The sequence below is a fragment of the Narcine bancroftii genome, chromosome 7, assembly GCF_036971445.1.
Source record: "Narcine bancroftii isolate sNarBan1 chromosome 7, sNarBan1.hap1, whole genome shotgun sequence".
In the NCBI taxonomy this organism is placed as follows: domain Eukaryota; kingdom Metazoa; phylum Chordata; class Chondrichthyes; order Torpediniformes; family Narcinidae; genus Narcine; species Narcine bancroftii.
The window spans coordinates 191,035,320-191,060,711 of record NC_091475.1 but is presented as its reverse complement, the minus strand read 5'-3'; the positions used below and the strand labels follow the sequence as shown (position 1 = coordinate 191,060,711).

At 41.4% G+C, this 25,392-nt stretch overlaps 1 protein-coding gene and 1 long non-coding RNA gene across 2 annotated transcripts in view; one reads left to right on the top strand and one right to left on the bottom strand.

Moving 5' to 3' along the window:
- Positions 1-25,392, bottom strand: part of LOC138739530 (rho guanine nucleotide exchange factor 17-like) — a 454,989-nt gene that overhangs the window by 220,817 nt on the left and 208,780 nt on the right. The gene's annotated exons all lie outside the window — the stretch shown is intronic.
- Positions 5,964-24,770, top strand: LOC138740144 (uncharacterized). The gene is made up of 3 exons (XR_011342701.1): positions 5,964-6,231; positions 8,235-8,428; positions 24,682-24,770. It is a non-coding gene; the product is annotated as an uncharacterized lncRNA (long non-coding RNA).

Genomic DNA, 25,392 nt, shown 5'->3' with positions numbered 1-25,392 from the left:
GTTTATGAGAGGGTGATGGAGAAGTTCAGAGCGTGTCCTTGAGCTTAGAGACATGAAGCTAATAGAGAAGGCTTTAAATCAGGGGAGGATCAAGAGGCCAGGAAAGGAGAGAGACATATATCACAGAGAGCTAATGAATAGTCTAAGGTAACAGTGAAACTGTGTGCTGAGGCAGCACAGTGACATGAAAAGGAGGAGTATTTAAAATTTTTTAGGGAGCTATGTGATTCAGCACGCATAATGAATGGGAGTCGTTGTGAGTTGGAAAGCAAAGACATACATCATCCCAGATCTACACATTTCCATCATCTCGAGTCTTGACTATCCCAACATAATCCTGGGATAGTCAAGTCTCGCAGTGAGGAAGGTGTGTAGACATATGCAGGTTTCAGGAAGACAAAATGAGGCAAGAATGGAGCCAGGCAATCTAATGGAAGGTTCTCATGAACAAGTTCGGCTCATGTTTCAGTACAACCCCAAGCCTGGTTACCTGTCCCAAGTCCAACAGGACGAACTACAAATTGAGTTCCAGTCTAATGGGTTGTGGTCAGATATTTTCCCATAAAATCTTTGTGCTTGGCTCAGGTTAGACCATGCTGTGCCAGCTCAGCTTAATTCTTTATTCAGCTTAGCATGGCTTGTTTAGCATTGACTAGGGGCTCCTTCCTGCTTGATCGATGGCGAGGACAAGTTGAACTACCAGACATAGTTATTCTTTCCTCACTGCTATTTTCTACATAAAACAGAGCCAAAGGACCTCTCCTTCGGTGCCCAATCAAATTGACATGTGGGACTTTGTCAGGAACCTGGTTAAAATTCATTCAAATACACAACTGTTGTTTCCTTATTTCGGGACACTGACATTTCCTTTTACATGCAAAACTAAGTATTGAATCTTCAAATCCCTCTGAATCTTTAAAGGATCATTATAAATACTCTTAAAATTGATTTGGTAGAGTTGAGTTGGGAGCACTCTTACTTCTGATCTGGAGACTTGCCAGCACAAGTTACACTCTTGACCACATAATCCAGGTTGAGGCTTCAATGCTCTACTGATGGAGAGCTAGATGGTCAGTGATACCACCTACTGAGGCATTAAACTGGGGTCCACTTGGGTCGGTGTAAATGATCCAATGGTGCTACCAAACTGAATAGTAGGTTAAATTCTCTCGGGCATCTTGGCCAATAGTTATTACTTATGCAAATTCATTAAAATAAATTAGTTGGTCAGCATCTTAGGTTCTAATCCTGCACCGTTTGTAAAGCCCGGATACATTCGCCCTGTGTCTGAGTGGGTTCTTCCTGGGGACTCTGGTTTCCTCCCACCATTCTAAACATATTGGGGGTGTAGATTAATTGAGTGTAAATTGGGTGGCATGGGTTCGTGGGCCGAAAGTGCCTGTTACCGTGCTGTATGTCTAAATTTTTTTAATTTATCATATTCATCTTTGTTGAATCTGATCTTCACAATTGACAATTCTTCCCCCACCCCAATTAATCCATTTTACGGACAATCATATGCTCATAAAAGGTGCTAAGTACAAATGAACTTTTGTTTAGTATTTAAATAAATTAAAAACCAGAAAGAGTATGATGCTGGTAAAACTTTGTTAACCCTGCCCTCCCCCCACCCCCCAAAAGTGATCAACTTGAACATGTTTTTAGTAAGCTAAAAATATGTTTATTGCTTGCTTCTTTAAGACAACATATCAATTATGTTTCCATTCCTTCAAAGTGAAATCTATTTATTCCCACAGTGTTTTGCACATTGACACAAACTGTGAAATAACACCTTTTACTCCAAGCAAATGGAAATCCCACAAATTTAAAAATTCTTTTCCTATTCAATGTTGGCTATGTGCTGTTAATTTTTTAAAATCTCTGCTTTAAATTGCTATTAATTTAACTTGGAGACAAAGTGAGGATTCCTTCCTAATTAGGATGGCACGGTTAATGTAGAGGGCGGCACAGTTGACACAGAAGGTGGCACAGTTGGCGGCATGGCTAGTACAACGCCTTTACAGCACCAGCAATTGGGACCAGGGTTCGAATCCAACGTTATCTGTAAGTTGGGACCTTCCTTTTTTTTAGCACATTCTTCCTATGTCTGCTTGGGTTTTCCCCAGGGCCTCTGGTTTCCTCCCACCGTTTAAAATGTACCAGGGGTATAGATTAATTGGGTGTAAATTGGATGGTAATGTAGAACCATGGTATATTTCTTGACATTGGAAAGGGATATACAGCTTTCATTATTTCATCAGAGTGAAAATAATTATTGAATACTTCCTACCCCAAGCCAAATGCGTCAAGGGCACTCAGACTCCAACCTTTATTGTGACCTTGCTCACATAAGAACATGAATTGGGATGCTTAGTGTTCAATACACGTGCAATTAGGCATACTCATAGCTTTTGGCATTGTCTATATAAAAATGGAAGAATGCATACCATTCTAGCAGCTTCCAGTAGCAGGATGGCCAAAAGCTTTTCACAGCCAATGAACTGCGTTTGAAATGCAGACACAAACATAGGTGTCATTTGTGCGCGCTCATTTCTCTTATACTGGAATGGAAGGCTATTTCAGTTGAAGGATAAATAGGGTGCTGAAATAACTCGTCTGCTCAACATTGAATAAAGCCATGTAATCACTTGTCCCTTCAAAAGAGGAGGAAGAGGCCTCATATCTTAAAGACAACAGTCCCAGTAACATTCTGAAGCTTGATTATATGTGCTGAGTTCCACAGTTAGATTCGAACCACAAACTCTCTTGCCTATATGTGCCCCTTATTAAGTTAACCTAAGATGTAGGAGATGTTGAATAATAAGCAATAATTTGAATACATCTGGAATTTTGTCACTTTTTTCCAAATGAATAAATGAAATTTTACTGCAGTGTTGAATTTTTGTCTAAACTTGGCAAACACACAGAATAATGCCCATTGGTCACTTGGTGAAAAGTTTCCTTGGAATGAATTCAGAGCTTTAATGATAGCAGGGAAAAGGAGAGGGACAAAATAATTTAATGTCAATGGAAATATGGAAATATAATGAGGGTGATATTATAGTTTCCCATGGCCCGTAATAAATTAGTGCACATTTCATCTGTGCTTTCAATCCAAGTTGGGACCTTCCTTCTTTTAGCTGGCAGAGTAACTTTTTACAGGTACAGTGACTTTGTTCTTCTGTTTCTTGGACTTCTATGCCAACTAAATAATTTCATCTCTTCCTTTTCTTGGAGTTCTACACTTACTAAATTATTGCTGCACTAAAATAGATTTGGCCACAAACTAAAACTTAATCTGTCTCAGAGGAACATTTTTTTTTACCTGCACATAAATACCATTCATGGTGATTAAAGTGGAATTTGCCACAATCACACAGTTCAGCCTATAATTGAATGTGTAGCCTGATTCTCTGTGCTAAAAGTATCTGAAATTGATAGCAGTGGCTCAAAATGAACAGCTAAGAGTGATGGTCCATTCCTTTTCTCTCTTCTTAACAGAGAGAGATTTTCCTGGCTTTTACTCATTCACCTAATCAAGAATGACTGGCTGGTTCGTTAAACTTCTATCACTCACAGCGACAGGCTGCTCGTTCTCATTCCATGTTGGCTAGCCATTCTTCTCCCGTCCTATACATTGTGCCCTTAAATTAACTTAATTGTTCCAAACAACATGACCACACTTTCTTGTTCCAGTGGTTTCCTGATGCATTCACATCTCATGACTCCAATTATTCATCACAGATTGTGTACCTCAATGTAATTTTGCTGTATTTTAGGGCAACTGTTTAAGACCATTTGTCAGACAGCAGGTTATCAAGGCACAATTAAAATGTAAAGTGGATATCAATTTTCCCTGATAATTTTTTCCCTTTCATAAGACAAGAAATGCCTCACTGCAGGACAGCTCCATTCTTCAATTTGACCTTCACCATCTTGTCCTTTGCTGCTCCTGTTGCCACCAAGTCAATCTATAGCTAGCTCTTGCTGTCTACACTGTAGTTTCTACCTTTGTTCCCTTAGATCAGAAAAAAGAGCACAACTTGATGTACAATTAATGCATACAAAGTATTGCTGAAGGCACTCAGCAAGCCAGGCAGCATCTGTGGGTAGAAATGGTCAGTCAACATTTTGGGTGTGAACCCTTTATCAAGACAAAGATAGAATACGTGATAAAGAGGGAAAGAAGTTGAGAGAGGGGACTGGATGTGATAGGGCAGAGGACAGAAGGTGTCAGAGGCGGAGAAGTTGTGGAGAGAGAGAAAGGCAGAAAGAGAAAAAAACATTTGGAAGTGGGTGGGGAATGTAAGAAAGAGAGAGAGAAGCCCCTTTCACACTTGCACGTGGTTCCAGTAATTAATGGCCGCTCGGCCTAAAAAGGGTCTAGTGTGAAAGGAAAATCTGCTCAATGCCAGCGTGAGATGACGTCATCTCTCGAGGGGGACAGACTGTCATGACCCCAAGTGTAATCCCTGGCATCTGCAAATGGCGGCATTGCATTCAGGCAAGTGTAGAACGGGCAATTGCATTCTGGGATAGAAATGATGCAAGATTTTGTGTGAGTGCAGGAATGTGCAGAAAGAAAAGATTAAAATGAAGGTATAAACTTTGCCGTGGGAAAGTCGCAGTGGGAGAGAAAGAGAGAGGAAATAATAGCCATAGCGGACAAAGTTGTAAGCACTATAGCTCACAATATATAAAGACTGTGGGAAAAACCGATGGCACACCTGATTTCCTAGAATGCCATGTGGCAGAGAAACCCCTTCATTAGTGTTCGTGCATAAAGCCCTTTCTCTGTCGCACAGCATTCTGGAAGGGCAGGTCCGCCATCATTTTTACATCACGGTTTTTATAAATTGTATAGAATAGTGCTACCAACTTTCCCACCCTGTTTAAAAATTGTCTGCTATTGCTATTTATTAATAGCACTTTCCCATGGTCCCTTATAAAGGTTTATATAGGTTGGCACAATAACAGGGGCTGAAGGGTTCATACTGTGCTGTACATAAAGCTTAATTATGTTATAATTAGGCATGATTGATTTTGTTCAAATATAAGATCATAATACATTGATCAGGATTTAGGACAGGTTCACCATCACTTGACGCGTCATGACGTCACCAGTAGAGGTAGAACAGTCGTGACCCGGGGGATGGCTCCTTACCAATGTGAATGCATGCAGTGTCCCAATTAAGAGTGGTCAAGTGTGAACAGCAAAAGCGCCATTCCTATCCTGGGAAACCGAACGGCCGATTTAGTGGGACGCAATTGTAAAAGGGACAAGAGAGAGAGAGAGAGAGAGAGAGAGAGAGAGAGAGAGAGAAAGGCATTAGCAGTGGAGTAAGTAAAGAAGAGATGGGAACAGTGGAATCAGATGGGTGTAGGGACTACCTAAAATTAGAAAATTCAGTGTTGTTAATAGAATTATCTTCACTGTCTACCATGAATTCTGTTCCATTAACATTTCTTCCAGCCCATTCCACAGTCTCTGCATCTAACTGGCCATAAATGTTGAAGTCTGAAACTTGATTGAATTTAAACACCACATTTTTTCCATTGCCAAGCCCACTTACTTCCAACCTTTTGACCAAGTTTATCTCTGCACATATTTTAGCCCCTTCGCTGCCAAAGACCTTCCAATTTGCCTTTATCATCCTCTGGTTTAACTCAGCCAACGATCTCCTTATCACAATCCAATAATCCACCAACCATAAACAACATGTCAAAAATCAGGTCATCATATTCCATCCTACAAAAGTTTATTTCTTGGTTCTGTGCCAAGCAATATTAATGGTTAACCTTAAAACGTGTGTCTCTTAAGGCTAAAATGATCTCACCCAGCATCATCTGTGAACTAAAGCAATGGTCATGAAGTAGCCACGGATGTCACAGTGGCTAATTTGAGAGAGTAATGAGTCGCAGTTGAGAGGAAGTTCAAACAAAACTGTTTACTTTACAGACACGTGCAACCTTTTTAAAAACTTTGCGTCACGTGCCTGATGACGTCACCGCGTTGTGACGTCATGACTTTCGGCAGCCAGCTCACTGGAACTTGTAGTGCCGCTACAATGACCTAATATTCCCCAAGAGTTGAAGATGACATCCTCTACCACAGTATCATGTCAACAAGATATTTACGGAGAATCCTGCAGCTCTGGCAGAGGGTGTTCTTCCGTTGTAATACAAAGCATGTGCCAGAACATGACATAAATTGTCACTTAATTAACACAGGTGAGAATGTATTAATACCATATGGTCGAGGCAATTGTTTCCTATTTAGCATGGAATAATACTGAGGAATGATATTTCCAAGAAAATAAAGATGTTTATATTTATCCACCACAAAGCAGTTCCAGAACATATAGGATAGATTAGAATCATTGTCCATTCCCATATTACTGTTTATTACGGTGTCCTACCTTAACATAGGAGGGTAGACCTGATAGGTTTATAAAATTATAAAGCAAAGACAGTCTGAATCATTTTCCCAAGATAAAAATGTCAAATATGAGAGGACGTGTTTAGGGTGAGAGAGATAAGTTTAAAGGAGATGTGTGGGGTAAGTTTTTTTCACAGAGAGAATGATAGAATGCCTGAAATAGTGGTTGGCTGCAGATTTTTTTGGAGTAAGAGCATGGTAACAGGGCCTTCTGGCCCATGCCTGCAATCTACACCCATGTGACCAATTAACTTTGATTTTTTTAAAAATTTAAACATACAGGGTATCAGGCCATTTCAGCCCAGAAGTCTGTGTCGCCCAATTTACACCCTATTAACCTACACCCCTGGTATGTTTTGAATGGTGGGAGGAAACCAGAGCCCCTGGGGAAAGCCCACGCAGACACGGGGAGAACATACAGGTCCCGATCAGTGGCGCTGTAAAGGCATTGTGCTACCGCCCATAACTAACTAACCCCGTATGCCTTTGCAAAGTAGGAGGAAACCGGAACATCTGGAGAAAACACGTGGATACAGGGAGGCCGTACAAAATCCTGCCAGTCAGCAGCGGATTCAAGCCCAGTTTGCTGGTGCTGTGATCGCATTATGCTAATTGCTACACTAACCGTGTCGCCATATGATATCACAAGACATATGATTGTAGCATGGCTTTTAGACCGACACATGAATATGGACGGAATATGAGAGATATGACTCATGCGCAGACAGAAGAGATTTAGTTTAGTTTGTCACTGTGTTCGGCACAGATGCTGTGGCCCAAAGGCCCTGTTCCCGTGCTGTTTTGCATATTTTTCAAAACTAGTAATGCATCATTATATTGAGGGTGATTTGATTGTACACGAGTACACCAAGTCCTAATTATCTGGTTATCCAACCAAAGGGAGCATCTGGGAATCTGGGTTAGATCCTGCCCATGGATAAAGTCACTGTATCTCACACTTGGTGCCCCAGGGGATCAAGCCCTTGTGTCCCGCCAATACACAGGAACGTTCCACAATCTGGGTAAGCACCCAGGATACCAAAGTAAAGATTATTGTGTTGAGAATCCCTTTAACAGAGGCACTTTTGTTCTTTTGATTTGGTTTTACTCTGAAAAGTCGAACCAATCAGTGAAAAGTAGGGGCATCGAGGAGTTACCACCTTGTACTCAGAGGGAATTGGGTTGAGGATCCCTCGGGTCACTTTTCAGAAAGCTGTCAGGAAATGGAGATATTTTACATATTTGAATTATTGGGCTGCATTGAAGTGGGCACCTGAAGAAGATGGAAAGCTAGTAATATAGAAGCAAGAAAACTAGACCGTACCCATACCATCAGATGTCTTTTTACCAGATGCTCCCTTCCAACCCCTTTTCCTCCGTTCATCATTCCCAGACTGTGGTTTTAATCAAAGCAGGGGATTATTAACTTTTGGCTAAGGAGCTTGTGCTGCTTGTCTGTATAATAACCACACAGTTAATTAAGTTTCCAATGTATTAGACATTTAATTAAGATGACATAAGAGGCTACACGAGGATTCTTCTCCTTTTACATTATAGATTTCCATCAGTCATTTAACTTTCCTGAGTAATTTTAAATAACCAATCTGCTTTAGTACGCCAGATATTTTTGTTCCCACCCATACCCTCCAGTCTGTATTTTGTTCACCTAGTATTTCTGACGTTATTTCTCAGTATCTCTTTCCTTAATTCACTCGGATGCTGGAGGAGAGCTGGTTATTTGAACACATGACATTGCAAAAGCAGCCCTTCCTTAATGAGTTTCTACAACCCACAGGCAGGCAGTTTCTCCCAGACGCAAGCACCTAGAAATTAGACCCTTAGCCGTTTCGGCATGCTGAATGAATTCAACATATGGCGGTAATACCACAAAGTGGCAGCTTCATAAGAAATCATTCAATTGGACCATCCTTGCTTCAAGAAACCACCATCAAGGGTTGCACCTTACCCTCTCCAATGATCTATGTGCAGGTAAATACTAATAACAAGTCATCAGCATAGGGGGCAGTGGAGATAAGTGAGAATATTGAAGGAAGAGGGAGAGGATAAGCAGGGTGGTGAGGGGTGTCGGGGTACATGGGGCTCCTGGAACAACTTTGCCATAATGAAGTAAGTCCAATACCACCCAAGATACAGGTGGCCACCTAAGCTCCCAAGATCAGTCAGGCTCACAGATGAAGGGATCTGTGACCCACATTTACCAGTTCACAGAAGAAGCTTCCATCTTTATTGAGCACTGCCAACACCAATATGTTTTCTGATAAAAATTTTATGGGTGGAAGATACGAATTCCATACTCAGGGTGACATGTGGGCCAGGATAAATTTCCCAAGCGGTGGCATTTCAACAGGAAATGGGGCAAGAAGCTCTTAGAACAGGCAAAGTTATATTGAAACATGTGTCAATGCTCAGAGGGTAACTGGTCACCTGCTACCATTCTTAAAGTGGTACCAAACTTCATTGTTTATACATGCTGCTCCTTTCACCCCCATGGAGTTACTATTTTAATTAATTATTCTTTTTTGGTCTCCATCCTATTACAGACCTTCCTTTTGTCCTCCCCTTTTCACCACACCAGTGCATTTTTTAAATTTCACCAGACCCACAAGAGGTTACCAACCTAAACCATTTCCCTCCTGAAACTCCATGCACTGCCGAGAACTTCCAGCATTTTTTGCTTTAGGTCTCAGACTTACAGCATCTGTAAGTCCTTTGGCGTTCCTCTCCTTCTACTTCACCTGACCTTGCAAATATATTTCCTACCTCAAGTAGGATTTTAAGATTATGGAAAAGGTTTGATGGCGTAGGCACAGAGAAAATATTTTTGTATGTCAGTGAATACAAAACTGAGGGTTGAAGTTTTACCTTAAAGTACAAAGAGAATATCAGAGAAGCAGAAAGGTTCCGTGTGATTTTGGGTGCTACTTAAATTAAAGTATAAATCGTGTTTATTAAGAAATTACTGTACTGCAGGAGATTTGAGGCAAGGAGCTCGCGCGGGCTGGTGGCTCCGGTCAAGGGACTTGCACCAGGGTGCAGACAGTTGGAGAGTGGCTGAAGAGGTACTAGGTATTGGAATCGAGATGCAGGAGGGTGCTGACGGGGGCTTCCTAATCTTCTCAGAGGTTTGGATCTGGAGCTCAGGTTGCCGAAGGTTTGGACTGAAGTCTGTGCAGAGGCTGTGGGAGCACTGGAGATGAATCCATGGATACTCAGTGACTCTGAGAACTCTCTTTTGCTTCTCTTTCTCTAACTATAAGGGTGCCAGGCAAGTTCTGCTGAAGGCAATTTTTTTCTGCCTTACGATAGACTACAGGAAATTTCATGTACTATTACAATCTTTGTTTTATTACATGACAGTAAAAGAATCTTGAATATTACTGCTCCACTATCAATTCTCTTTAAACCTTGCCAACTTTGAAGAATTTTTTTTCCAAAGTAATAAGCAATCTTCATCAAACCCTAGCTATAATCAATGCAACATTCATTTATTAAAAATAGCAAATACTCTACAATGGCAAGAAAAGTGCTGTTGTATGTTCCTCAAAGTGTTGTCTGCCAAGATCACAGTTGTTGGTCTAATAGCTGCAAGGAACTGTAGCTGATCAATAGTGAATACACAGCACAATGTTAGAGAAGGGTCTTGTAATTGTAGATCACAATCTCTATGAAACAACAGTACAGTTTTGTTGCCATTAAAATTCAGTCAGTTAATTACTCAGCAGATCACTTAAAAATCACACTGATGGACTTACTGGAGTTCTGCCAGTATCTGTGGACCATTCCCCAAGCTAGAGTCTCCACTTTCAGGCTAGGAGATGAATTTTAACTTTAGTTTTAAATTTGGACTTGGCCTTCATCGGCCTGTCTCGAAGAAATTCTGTGCTCAAAATAAAATATTCACATATTTTCCTGAAGCCCTTAAATTTAGAAGTCACTAAAACTTCAGTGGAACACACACAATTTTTACACCAAGGAATTTAAAGCCTAAATCACCATATTTATAAAATGCAGATTTATAAAAAAGCCAATTTTAAAATATTTGTACTACATCCAATTTAATCATCCATTCTGCAGTCCAAATAAAAGTGAAGCTGCAAAGTCTGAGTCAAAATGGAGAAATTGACATGAACCAAAATCCCCCCAATCATTAGCTGTCCAACACAAGCTGCTGTGCAAGTAGCCTGAATTAAAGTTTTCACAGTGCAGCACAGACACGGAACATCAGGGCCTCAAGATGCCAGCAGGTGCAAAGAGAAGGAAAGCATGAAAAGTCAACAGATGCCGTGGTTAAAGATCACAAGGCTGGAGATACTCAGCTGGTCAAACAGTGTACCTCGATGAAGGGCTCAAGCCCAAAAGATTGGTTATGTATCTTTGTCTTTGCTCCATCAAGTCCACTGTTTGACCAGCGGAGTTTCTCCAGCCTTCGGTTCCAGGTTCAAAGAGAAAATGGGCTGGTGAATGTACTGCCAGCTTTTTCCAAGACCCTCATATTTATGAAACAAAATCTATTTATTTATTCGTATTTATGAATACTGGTCCTGCATACTTATTGTTTGTCTGTTTCTGTGCAATATCTAGTTGTGCGTCTGCAGGCTTTGCGCCAAGGACCGGAGAATGTTGTTTTATCGTGTTGTACTTGTTACAATCGGATAACAATAAACTTGACTTCTCCACACTGACCATCAAATACCCATTTTTAACCTCACCTTAACTTCATCCAATTTTTTTTTCCACCTTGCCATCAGCTCCCCCCATATTTTTTCTGATCCAGATACATTCTGAAAGTAACAGTGTGAGTAAAGCATCACAGAATGATTAGTGGGTAAGGAGGCCATTTGACCCATCAATTCTTGTACAATAATCTATAAATCTGAAAGATATGGAGGGCAGCAGATATTTTCTGGAATGAGTTAAGCACTTGGATATTATCTTCATTGAAATGGATGGGCTTCAAATGGATTCTGCAGAAGTTTGTCCCACATACAGGAGACACACCAAGACTTGCTCAACATTAATTCATAGGGAAACAGATTCTATTTTATTAATTTTTCAATATATTTTAATTGTCAGCTGTTGATCATCTAATTATAATCAAGGATTTATTGTCTGCTCTGTAAATAGCACAGATAGTTTGATGCTTGATCTCACACAAAGCATGTTCTTGTGTAAGCTCAATTTCAGAAAGTGTCATGGGAAAGGTACCTCATCTTCCAGTTAATGGACGTCTAATAAATTCTCAAACTCTCCATAGCTGCACACAATAAGTAATGTTAACATGAATGATAATGCAGAGAGATGAAGCAAATTGCACTGCCCTGGTGCCTTTTCATTCCTCTTTCACCTCGGTGCCTTCTTCGTCCCATGATGTCTGAACTCACAACTTTGAAACATTTATCCGGTTCAGCTTCCTGTTTAAAGAGTAAGGCCAATATGGGTAGCACGATTAGTGTAGCAGTTGGGGCAATGCTATTACAGTGTCAGCGACTCAAGTTCAAATCCAGCGCTGCCTGTAAGGAGTTTATATGTACTCCCCATGTCTACATGGGCTTCCTCCATGTGCTCCAGTTTTGTCTCACATCCCAAAGATGAACAGGGTTAGAAGGTTAATTGGTCACATGGTGTATTTGGATGGTGAGGGCTCGTGGGGCAGAATGGTCTGTTACTGCTCTGTATGTTTACTTTCCTTGCATTCTTTTCTAGATTGAAATATAACAATGACCCCCTTCTAAATCTTTCACCTCATTTCAAATATTCAACCAAGCACTTTTAGTTTTATCTCCCTGATAATGCCTGATGCAATTCCTCTCCATCCCTTGCTCGCCATTGCAATTAACTCCAGCAGACCTGAAATCACCTGAGATACACCCTTGAACTGTTGCCCACCGCCCTCGATCCTGCAACAGCCCTGACCAGCACATCCATCAACCTAGCATTACAAATGTTTACCCACCCACCTGGCCCATCCTGTCAACTGCAGGTCCCAGTTCCCACCCTCACACTGAAAGACCCTGCCACTCCCATCAAACTGCAGGCCTTGGTGCCTCGTCCCTGCCAACAGGTCATTGACATTCAATGCTGGAGTTCAGAAGCTAAAGATGTGCTACATTCAGTCACTTGTATACTTAATTATTGAGTGGAATGCTAATAGTCTAAATAGTTGGTGACACTGCCCTGAAGATACATTTAGGTTACTAGGAGGACATCCATTCTATCCTAAAGAGGGCGCCTAGTCATTCCTCAATTGTAAGGTGCTCCATTGCCCTATCCAATTCTCACATGTTCTCTCTCCACCTTCCATTTCTCTCTTACTCCTTTCCTGCAGAGACAGATTACTCTATCTGACCTCAAATGAACTCAACATCATGTTCCAAGGTTGAGTTTGGCCTACGTTCTGCCAAAGTGTTCAGGGTCACATCATGCCTTGCCTGCCAGTTCACTTTGAGGCTGTGTTGACACATGGCCAGGAGCAGACAAGTAGGCTTGGTTTTAGATGTGATACACCACAAGGGAATGTCTCAGATTCGGGACCATTTTCCTGGAGTGTCACCTTCAATCCTTGCTCAGTACTGTGGAAAGGCAGTGACGTCATCCCATTGAGAGCGTGTGAAACAAAAAAAATCCTCTAGATATAGAACACCTTTCTCAGGCTCAGATGTCAAATCTGACATAATATTTATTTATTTACTTACTTATATTTATATATGTATATTTGTCCTGAGTATGTACTGTTTGCCTGTATGTGTGTAATGTCTGCATGCTCTGCACTGAGGACCGGAGAATGCTTTTTCATCAGGTGGTACTTGTACAATTGGATGATAATAAAGTTGAACTCGACTTGATGTCATTATAGAAGCAGAAGACAGGTCGGTGCAGATGAGGAAAAGCTGCTTGGGCTGGATTTCAGGTTGCTTGTGGTTGGTCGAAGTTTTAATTTTGTACGTGAGAAGACTTTCGCTTCAGAGTATCTCTTAGCTAAATGCCACCACATGCAGCTAGAGAAGAAGATCACATCTAACATAAACTTTCATGGTAATGTAATGATTTGAATCTCTAACATTAGGAATCTTGTGGTTGTGTCCATCAGTTATGGTTAGGAAATTATTTAATTGTGGGATTCAAAATTATGAATAGCTTTGGCAGAGTAAATAGAACACTGAACAGTGCAGCTCAAGAACTGCCCCTCTGTCCCACGATGTTTGTGCCGCACATCACACCCAAATTACAGGGAAACTGTTTTCCCTGGCCAGAAACAGGGTTCACGGGGTTGAGGAAACCAGCAAAAGAGTCAATGGGGAAAATAATGTGAATTTCTTTCATACACAAAGGGAATTTTATGATTTGGAATACAATGCCTGAATAGATAGATGATGGATGCAAGTTCACCACTTTTTTAAGCAAAAAATAGAGTTTAAACACAATAAATTATTTATAAAAGAAACCATTCAATATCTCCTTGTACCCTCAGTGTCGTAGTTTTTAACCAAAAATAGACTTTTTCACAATAAGTTATTTTTAAAAAACTGTTCAAAATCTCTTCCCACCTTTAGTGTTATGTCCATATATTCTCATCATTGCACGCTTTTCCTATTTATACTAATGGTACGACTGCGGCACCTTGTCATTACTCTCCCCTCTCTTTTTTGAGGGGCTTCCCCTCGGTCTCAGCCTTTCAATGCCCAGTGACAGAAGAACCCTAGACTATTGTCCTTCCCTGCAGTGCCCTCGCATTGGCTGCACCAAGTTCCAGTGTGTCTCTCAGCACACACTTTTTTTTAAAACCAAAAATAGACTTTATTCACAACAAATTATTTTTTAAAAACTGTTCAAAGTCCTTTCCCACCCTTAGTTTCGTGCCCATTCATTTCCATATTTCCACCTCTGTGGCACTTTGACATCACTCCCCCTTAGCAGCCTCACAAAAAGGAACTGGGAATACAATGAAGGAAAGTAAATAGGAAAGGGAATGAAGCCACGATCGGGTGGCAGAGGGCACTTGCGTAAAAAGACTGGGTGAAAAGAAATGGGGTTTGCACTGAGCAAATAGGGACAAGCAGATGATAGCCACAAGATACCCACGATCGTGTGAAGAGGAGGTGGTTGCTTTACATAATCTTAACATAGGACATGACATGAACAGAACTGTCTGCCCACAATGTTCAAATTAAACTAAAACACAAAACCCCCTTTTCTCTGTATATTCATGCGTTGACCTAGATGTCTTGTAAATGCGATTATCATAGCTGTTTCCATCACTACCCTGGGGAAAAAAGATTCTGACTGTTGACCCAGTCTATGTCTTTCTTAATTTTATAACTTGTATCAGGTCTCCTCTCAGCCTCCAATGCTCCAGAGACTTTGACTTCTAAAATCTTCTTCCTCTCCAACAGTTCCTCTGGGTTGAGGAAGTCTTGCTTCAGCTCCAATTCTACTGGGTCTGAGGTGGCTGATGAGATCAATCCTTGTGTTCAACCCTAACCCTCAGGACCTACTTGATAAGAGTTTGTGAAGTTTGGGAGGTGGTACATTCCTTTTCTGGCTTATGCTGGCCTTTTGCATGTACCCCAATAATTGGCTCTTCATGCCAGTCCAAATGCTCCTTCCACTTCTTATATGGGCTTGGTTCAGGGATTCCCGTGAGTTATGCTTCAAGGAACATCCCTGAATCATCTCCCAAAAATCGGCAAGGGAGTAGAAAATGTTGTCCAAGACTGGAGGGCATTTTTGCAGGTGTTGTCTTCAAGTCTGCCTTTGTACCATGATCAGACAATGACATCCATTTGGTAATCCCTTGCCAATATTGGAACTCAGGATATGGTGATGACTTAGGAAATCTGGAGTCCAGCACAGAAATAATGTGGCCTATCCTTCAGAGGTCAGTAAGTGGAAATGGGCTTTAATGGCTGAAGACTGAATGATGGTGGTGTTAGATCATTCTCCTGCCAATAGAAACAGCCACTAAAATGATCATTGAATGTTTGAAATTACAGCAAGAAAATGCTATTTGGTCCACGGTGACGGGACAGGATCATATTGTTTTAGCTCAGCAATAAATGCATACTGCTTGTTCATATTTACCGCAGACTAGACTTCTGCATAGATTCCCTCTCACAATTGAACTGACGTGGGAGGCATCCCATTAGCTCTGCCAGCATTGTAAATTCACCGAGAAGAACAGAGGTTGCCCGCTGCAGACGAAGTGTGGCACCATGTGTCTAGGTGACAGAGAGCACCGTGCATACCTCTGCCACAGTTCGACACAGCCGCTGTTACCCTGAACTCAAGCTTATCTACCAAAGGAACAAAGTGGCCATATCAACAGTTTCCCTGGAAAACCTTGCAGCTCCTGACCAAAAGCACTGGGTGCAAAAAAAAGGACAAACAAATTAGCTCAGAAAATATGATGATGGATATTGTTCATGGGCCTTGGACCTGAAATATTAACTACTTTTCCTACTCGCCTGATCATTTTTTTTCCTGCATTTTCTGCTTTTATTTCATATTTCAAACATCTACTGTTTTTTTTTATGATTTTCACTCAAATCTCCAACAGACATCAGCCTGATGCAAGAGGATTGGCTCAGCGTACACAAGGGATGCTGAGTTCCAACTTCTGACGTCCAGCGCCACCACTGTAATTCCCACAAGCCAGAAATTAATCAGGCAGCAAGACAGTCAAACACATCAACATCCCGGGCACTCTCATCCCTTGAATTTTTTGAGTCAGAGGGACCTGCAGCACATTGACAGATACGGGCTATCGATCACCAGCAACTGCAGATGGAGGGCAGGATAATCACGGGCTTGTCTGCTTTTAGAATTGGATGGACGGGCTTCCCTTTCAAGATTTAAACAAACCTTCATTGAAATCACTAGCTAAACTTGGGTGACTTTATTGAACTTTGCTCTGCACCAAATGATCTCTCTCTGTAACTCTGCGTTTTTGTGCTGTTACTCTCTGGCTCTCTATGTGTGGGATCTCCACTGGTCTGCTCACAAAGCATTGAATGTTTGAAATTACAGCAAGAAAATGCTATTTGGTCCACGGTGACGGGACAGGATCATATTGTTTTACATGTGACGACAAATTTTTGAACTTGAACTTGTATGTTGGAAGATGCAACGTGCAAAAGAAAGTAGTTAGAATGTAACATCCACACCTTGAGGTAAAACTTTTAATTATTCCAAATCAAGAGAGTGTCACGGTGGCGTACTTACCCGCGTCGGGAGTGGTGCAGTCGCCGCTGATGACATAACCAAAGTGACTTGCAGGAGTAATAGCATTCATGAGAAGCAGTCAACATACAGGTGATGAATCTTAGACACGGGAGAGTGAGAATGTCAGCCAGTGAGAAGGTCAGAAGGGTTTGGCGGGCTGGTGTTTGGGAAGCTGAAGAATGCTGCGTTGTGTCTAAAGAGAATAAAGAAAGTCAACTCCATTTTGCGCAGAAAGAAATGAGTCAGTGTATTCTCTGATTATGTGTAAAATCAGTGTCATTATTTTAAGAGCTTGAGATCAGTGAAAGGCTTATTGGCTCTTAGGTGAAACAGAAAATGGGGGTTTGGCATTTGTAAAAAATATAACTCAAATATTACAATTTGACATGCCCTGAATTGGTCAATGCAGGGAGCTTTGCCTTCTATTTTGGAATCCAAAAAGGGAAGGAGACAGAAATGTCTCCTTACATTATTCATATCAATACTTTTATTTTAAGAACAAATTCTGTAGAAACAATAGAGGAAATGCTCCCACTTTATGGGATATGACTCAAGCAACAGAGCAAATTCTGCTGTGGCCTCTTCGTTCCGTCATTCCACTTTAGCCTCTGATGTTCAGTTTTCTAATCTTTGTTTACAGAAGCCCTCCCTGGCGATCTGCACACATCCAGTTTGGAATGCTGGAAGGTAGCACCAAACAAACCACTGACATCAGACTGAGTTCATTCCAACTTTTCCTGTCCCGTCCTGACTGAGAAATATTCGATCCAAAATTTACTTCCCTCCTTCAACTTGCTTGTTTCTTCAGAACTGAGGCTCAGGTGCACAATATTGCACAGTACAGGCTCTTTGCTCCATGATGTTGTGCCAACCCATAAATACCTCTCAGAAAAAACAAAAATTCTCCCTACCTCATAACCCTCTATCTTTCTTTCATCCATGTCCCCGTCGAAGCGTCTCTTAAATGCCCCTATAGTTCCAGCCTCTACCACCACCATACACAAAATTTGTATACTTCTGTTTGCTTGTAAAGGCGCACAAAGAGGTACCACGATTCTGGTGTCCCGACCGAGAAGAGAAAAGGAAGCAAGAGAGAGTCTTTCCAGAGACATGGGATGTCTTTGGATTCCACCAATGCCTCCATTGCCACTGCTCCTGCACTTCCATAACCTCCTGTAATCCTTAAAAACCTGTAATCATAATATGATTTTTAAAATGCCTTGCAGTTTGAGGAGAAGAAACTAAAATCAGAAGCATCAGTATACCAGCGGAAATAAAGGGTAGGAGAGAGGTACGAGATAGAAAGTTGCAAAAGTTGATTGAAAGGGCACACGAGCATGGAGGTTGCCAAAGGAGTAATGGCTGGAGTTTCTCCAAGAAGGCGCAGGCCAGGTATATTGCAAAAAAGAAGAAATATCTGAATGGAAAAGTAACACAGCTGTGGTTGACAAGAGAAGTCAGAGCAAAAGTTAAAGCAAAAGAGCATATAAGGAAGCAAAAAAAAGTGGCAAGTTAAAGGACTGAGAATCTTTTAGAAGGTTACAAAAGGCAACTAAAAAGGAAAAGACGAACTTTGAAAGGAAGCTCGCACATAATATCAAAAAAGGATACTAAAAGCTGACAGAAAATTTGGAAAAATTGTGATGGGAAACAAGAATGTGGCAGAGGAAACGAATGAGTATTTTACGTCAGTCTTCACTGTGAAGACATTAGAAGTATTCCAGACGTTCAAGGGTGATGGGAAAGAGAAGCGCAAGGAATCATAATCAGCAGCGAGAAGGTGCTTGGGAAATGGAATGGTCTAAGTCTCCCAGTCCAGATGAAATGCACCCTCGAGTTCTGAAAAAGTAGCTATGGAGATTGTGGAGGGATTAGTAATGATCTTTCAAGAATCAAGAGATTCTGGCATGGTTCCAGAGGAGGACTGGAAGATTGCAAAGGTCACCAATATTTAAAAAGGGAAGGAGGCAACAGAAAGGAAATGATAGACTTGTTGGCGTAACTTTGGTGGCTGGGAAGTTATTGAAATCAACTGTCAAGGATGAGATTACAGAGTATCTGGAGGTGCATGACAAGAAAGGCCGAAGTAAACATGGTTTCCTTCATGGAAAAATCTTGCCTGACAAATGTACTACAATATTTTGAGGAAACCAAAAGCAGGTCAGAGAAATGAGATGCAATGGATAGTGTATATTTGGATTTTCAAAAGGCTTTTGACAGGATGCCATACATGAGACTGCTTAACAAGATGAGAGCCTATGGAATTACAAGAAAGATACTAGTATGGGGTAGGGCATTGGCTGATCAGCAGGAAACAGAGAGTGGGAATAAAATGATCCCATTCTGGTTGGCTGTGCTATGCGACAGAATATAGAGATGTTTTTGGGAGATAAATTGGGGCAGGGTTTGTTAGTGTAGGTCACATACAAACACTTTAAAAGAGATCTTATTTAAAATATTGGAGCTTTGCTCATGCTAGACAGGCCGGGGCCTCAGAACCTTTGCAAAAGTTTTGAAGGGTTCCCAAGAGACTTCACCAATGGATTGTTGTTTACAAAAAGGCAACAGATGAGCGAGCTTGTCAGAGCCGCAGACAGTCTGGAGGGGAACTTGCTGTTATAAGAGGACCATGTTGTTTTGCAAACAGAGAGGGTCAAACAGGGAGAGAGGGAGAGAGAGAGAGAGATCACTTCTATAGTTTTACAGTCAGCAGCAGCTGGGACTGGAACAGGACAAGCTGGCAAGCTTGTGGAAAACCCCATTTGGAAGACGGGTTTTGAGGGCTTAGTTCAGCCTGGTCAAAGTCCTTGTTGTTCATGCAAGAGGAGAGGACTGGATGTCTAATGCTTCATTTGGAATAAGAGAAACAAAAAGGCACTCTGTGGTGACCTGAAAGAAAGAGGTTATCATTTGGAAAACCCTGAGGGGAAAAGTTTCTTTGGCAAGACACTGGGTGTCCATCGAACAACAAATCTCTCTCTGAAAACCGACAAGAAATTTCCTGAGTGGTAACCATTTACCTTTCAAGCACCAAAGCCTGGTGAACTTTAAAAATGTTAAATTCTGTACACAGAATAAGAATTGCCTGCAACCAGTGAATTGGAGGAATGAGAAGTGAGATTGGATGGTGAACCAAAGAACTTTTCTGAACTTACACACACATTACATACACGTACGCTTAGAATTAGAAGCAGGTTAAGTTAGGCTAGTTAAGTCAATAATGATAAGTTAAAGTGTGTTTTCATGCTTAAAGATCATTAAAACCAACTTGTGCTTAAGTAACCATATGTCTTGGTGAATATCTATTGCTGCTGGGTTCTGGGGTCTTTTGGGCTCGTAACAGTTACCAGTGTTATTCCCCAAGGGTCAGTGTTGGGGCTGCGTCTTTTTAATGCTGTATGTTAATGATATGGATTGCAGAATAAATAACATGGTAACTAAGTGTGTAGATGTTACAAAGTTGGGAGAAATGAGAAAATGAAGAGGCTGCAGAGAGACTTTGATAATAGCAAATGAAATCAATGTTGGAAGGTGTATCGTCATGCACTTTGGCAGAAGGAATAAAAGGGCAGGTTATTATTTGGATTGGGAGAAAATTCAAAATTTAGAAGTGCAACATCTTGCGCTCAAAGTTATCAAAATCAGGGAGATGATTGTGGACTTCAGGAGGAGGTCATGGGAACACGACCTTGTCCTAATTGAAGACTCAGCAGCGTAGAGGGTCAAGAACTTCCAATTCCTGGGTGTCAACATCTCCGAGGATCTGTCCTGGAGCCTCCAGGTTGAAGCAATCACAAAGAAGGCTCATCAGTGGCTAGACTTTGTGATATGTCTGAGGAGATTTGATATGTCACCAAAGACACTCATAAACTTCTGCAGGGGTACCATGGAGAACATTCTGGCTGGTTGCATCACTATCTGGTATGGAGGCGACAACTCTCAGGACAGGAAAAAATTCGAGAGGGTTGTTAACTCGGCCTGTGACATCACAGGCACCAGACTTCACTCCATCGAGGACATCTAAATGAGGCGGTGTCTTAAAAATGCAGCCTCTATCCTCAAAGACCCCCACCACCCAGGCAATGCCCTCTTTACTTTGCTACCATTGGACAAAAGGTACAGGGGACTGAAGACGAGCCCTCAGCGGCACAAGGGCAGCTTCTTCCCCGCTGCCATCAGATTCCTGAATAATCAATGAACCAAAGACACTGCCTTACGTTTCGTGCTCTATTCTTTATTTTTTTAATATATATTTATTGTTTTAAGTTGGTTTATAATTTATGATGCTGGCACAAACCACCGAATTTCATGACTTGTTCATGACAATAAATTTTGATTCTGATTCTGAGGGAATCCTCATGCAGGATTTCCCCTAATGGGTAGAGTTGATGAGAATGTGAGCATAAAAAAAGCAGGATTAATGTGGGATTATTGAAAACTAGTGGTTAATGGTTTGTGTAGACTCAATATGATGAAGGGCATTTTTCCTTGCTGGATGATCTATTACTCTTTTATTATCTATTCTCCTCCATCTTGTGGTCATGCTGGTTCCTCCCGAACCAGATGCCGGCATTTCCAACATCCCAGAGTTGTACCGCCAAGTTCTTATATTTCCACAATAACCCTGCTGTTGAAAGAGGTGCTTCCTCATACTATTTCAGTTTCTCAACGCCAACACCTTAATTCAACGTTCAATCAGATACCCAAACTTGCAAGAACATGACAAAACATGGTTAGGCAAGAAAGGCTCCTGAAGGGCTTCGGCACAGGTTTCACGATTGTGTTGGAGCTTTGGATCTGGAGTGTGGGTTGCCAACAGATGGAATAGGGGTCTGTACGGCTGAAGAAGCTGTGGGAACACTGAAGGTTATTTCATGGACACTCAGGGACTCTGAAGGGACTTTCATTTGTTTCTCTTACTGTTAGGGATGCTGAGTGGCACTAATGGATCTCTGACTGCCTTACAGCAGGCAGAAGGCAATTTTGTGTAATATTACATGTTCTTCACTATTACATGGCAAAGGAATCTTGAATCTAGTATGCAAGCGGTTAGTGCAAAGATAGAAACCAGCGCTGTCTGCTACGAGTTTGTATGATTTTCCCCGTGTCTGCGTGGGTTTACTCCTCCTGTTTTCTTCCACATTCTAAAGACATTCAGGGTTTGTAGGTTAAATGGGTGTAATTAGGTGGCATGGGCTTGTGAGCCATGAATTTCTTGATGAATTTCAAAAGAAAATAGGATCAGGGGTGGTACTTGGTCCCTCAAACTCATCCTATTATTCAATATGATCATGACTGATCTATCTCAGGCCTCCGTTCCCATGTCAGTTCCATACAGTCCTCGATTCCACCATCTTTCAATAATCTATCAACCTCTGTTTAAAGTATTGTACATAATCTTGTAATACAGGTGGTCGGGACCTAACACCTGCCATTGTTTGGAATCTTCTGGATTTCGGAAACATTTTGATTTCAGTCCCTTTAAGCCTGCTTGCCTGAGTCGTGGTGCCATCTCTCCACCCCCATCCCCACCGCCATCTCTCTCTCTTCCCCCTCCCCCCACTTTCTGCTGTAAGGTTGACCTCCCAGTGGCCAACCACTACATTGCCACCTGACATGCCTGTCCGTTTACTTCCTGTGGATGCTGCACGACCTGTTAAGTTTCTCCAGCCTGTTTGTGCACTGCACTCAACCCCGCATCTGCAGACTTTCTTGTTTACCTCAAAAGTAATTAACTGGATTCTGAAGGGGAAAAAAAACTGCAGTTTTAAAAATATTGTTGGCTGCTTATCACTTGTTAAAGCTCCTTGTTGTGCAGAGGCAGTTGTAATTCTCAGTAGGCATTAGACTGACTTCCAGATTGGGAAATGCTCCCTGCCATCCAGGGACATTCTGTTCAGATGGGGTGTTTATATTAGTTTCAGGAAATGTCACGTAACAGAAATATTTTAGGAAAAGGAAAGATTCTACCATTTTACTCCACGGCCAATTCTGTCTGCTTTGTGCTTGAGAAGAGGGCTTTTAACTTGTTTGAATGCATTTGTGCAGTGCTATAAAAATTGATTGATGTCTTCCAATTGAGAGGTTAGCAGCGTGCAGATTTAGTGTTTAACTACTGTGTTCCAGTAATTTTTCTTTCAAGTAAATATTTTATTTGATGTTAAACTTTCAGTATGTACTATATAAGAAATAGTCTTCCTGCACTTAAAACACCAATGAGTTTGGATGCTTGATTGCCTTCTAAGGGAAATTAAATTTGTAGTAGCCGGATGTAAATCATTAAAAAAGCAGAAGTCAGTGATGGAACCAGTCTATTCGACCCCTCCCCCAAAGCTCATTCTTCTGGTACACTGAGTCTTTTGCTCAGTCCGCCTTACTTCAAATCAAGTTTTGCTGGCAATTTATGAAATGATAAATGTCCTACAGTTATTAACAGTAATCCCTGGTAAGTCGACAGACTAGGTTCACCCTCTCTCAGCATTTAAGAAGGATCCAAACATGCACTTGAATTGCCAAGGCTGCAGACCAAATGCAGAGGAAATGAGAGCAGTGTAGATACACATAAAGGGTTAGGATGGACATTGTGGGTCAAAAAGCCTGTTTCTTGTGCTCACGACTCTACAATGGACATTCAATGTGTATACTTTTTGTGTTAATTGCTTACCCATGAATTCATTGGCATTCAAGGGGTTAACCCTGAGTTGTGCATGACAATAAATTATTACAACAATGAAGGAATAGTAATAATATTTCCAAATCTGAGTGATGTATGACACCTCATCAAGGGTGGTACCCTATATCACGGTCCACCTCAAGGGAGAGATATAACGAGGCTTCTTGATAATGATCAGTACCTAATAATCCTTGCCAAAGTAAATCATCCATCCAGATATCCGCAAGAAGCAGGGTGAGGCAAAAAAATGTAATCAGCCATATAAACAGAGAAGAGGCTGGGCATCTTCCATCAAGTGGCTCATCGGTGATTCCCTGAATCCCTTGCAGCATCTATGATGTCAAGTCACGAAGGCACGAATCGGGAATGCACTGGAATAAATCCCACTTGCCCGAATGAGTGTGGCTACCACATACTCTTGGTCTAAGACAAGCACTCAATCTCTGCAGCTCTGGTCTCCTTATTTGAGGAAGGATGCACTGGCTTTAGCGGTGATCCAGAGGAGGTTCACCAGATTGATTCCAGAAATGAAGGGGTTAACCTAAGAAGAGAGGTCGAGTTGTTTGGGACTGTCCTCGCTGGAATTTAGAAGGATGTATAAAATCATGAAAGCCATAGATCAGATAAAAGTTGGTAGCATATTTCCATTGGTGGGGGAGGTGAGAACTAAGGAATAGCCCCAGGATTTGGGGTAATAGATTTAGGATCGAAATGAGGAGGAACTGCTTTTCCCTAAGGCTGGTGAATTCACTGCCCATTGCAGCAGTGGAGGCTACCTCAGTAAATATATTTAAGACAAGGTTGGATAGATTTTTACATAGTAGGTGAAGTAAGGATGGAGGTGAGCTTATCATCAGATCAACCATGATCTCATTGAATGGCAAGGACCCAATGGCCTACTCCAGTTCCAATTTCTTATGTTCTTAACCCAAGAGCATCCACTTGATTGGCTTCTAAACACCCCCTTAAATGTGGACTACACAAAAGTGCTGGAGAAACTCAGTAGATCACTCAGCATCCATAGAAATTAAGAGTTTCTCCACCACTTAGACCCCAGCATCTCAGGTTTTCTTGTTGAATGCTCCCACCTTCCATTACCTGGGCACTGTTGCTGCAATTACATCTTCAAGGTACATTGCAGTGAGTCACCAAGATTTCTTCCTTCAAAATCCACAAATTTCACCCCCCAGATGACAAGTTGACTTTCCAAGTCACACAGATTTGGAAATATTATCACCATTCCTTCATCTTTTTTATGATAATATTGATAATGAGTTTATTATTATGCACATTGTATAATGTACGTTTGCCAAAATTCTTATTTCTGCAGGCATTGGACAAAATCAGGGTTGCATAGGACAGCCATAAGAACACTGCAACTATTTAACGATGGAGTCAACACCATCACTTCAAGGGGAGTATAATGTTAGTAATCGACTCATCTCATGTGTATTAACTGATTTATGGACTCCAAATATTCAGTGTTTATGCACAGGGAACCCCTTGGAATGCAGCTTTGAATTGGGGAATTTAGGCTGCCAGACAAAATTTTTTTTTTACTGTGCAATGGTTTTGGGTTTGCAAAGAATGTGGGAGGAGGAGAACAATGGACAATGTTTTCTGAGCAGAACTTCTCTTTCTCTCATGTTTGACAAATCCTCTTTGTGCTGTAGCCGATGAGGCCTTGGCAAATTTGCACTCCCAGGCAGTTGCTACTGGCTCACAGCTCCAGCAACCTGAGTTCAATCCTGACCTCCGGTTCCGTATGTGCGAAATTGATATATTCTCCTTGGGACCATGAGGGTTTTTTTCTGGGTGCTCTGACATGCTCTCAAGCAAGGAGGAGTATGAGATAGACAATATGTTAAATGGTTAAAAAGTGGGGCAATGGAATTGCTATGAGATTCAGCAAAGACTTGATGCATTGAATTGTCTCTTTCTATGTCATAAGGGATGTATGCATTGATATTCTAGATAAGGGTTAAATATTTCCAGCAATTGAATGAATTAGCACAGTAAATACTGCAAGCAGTAACAAAAC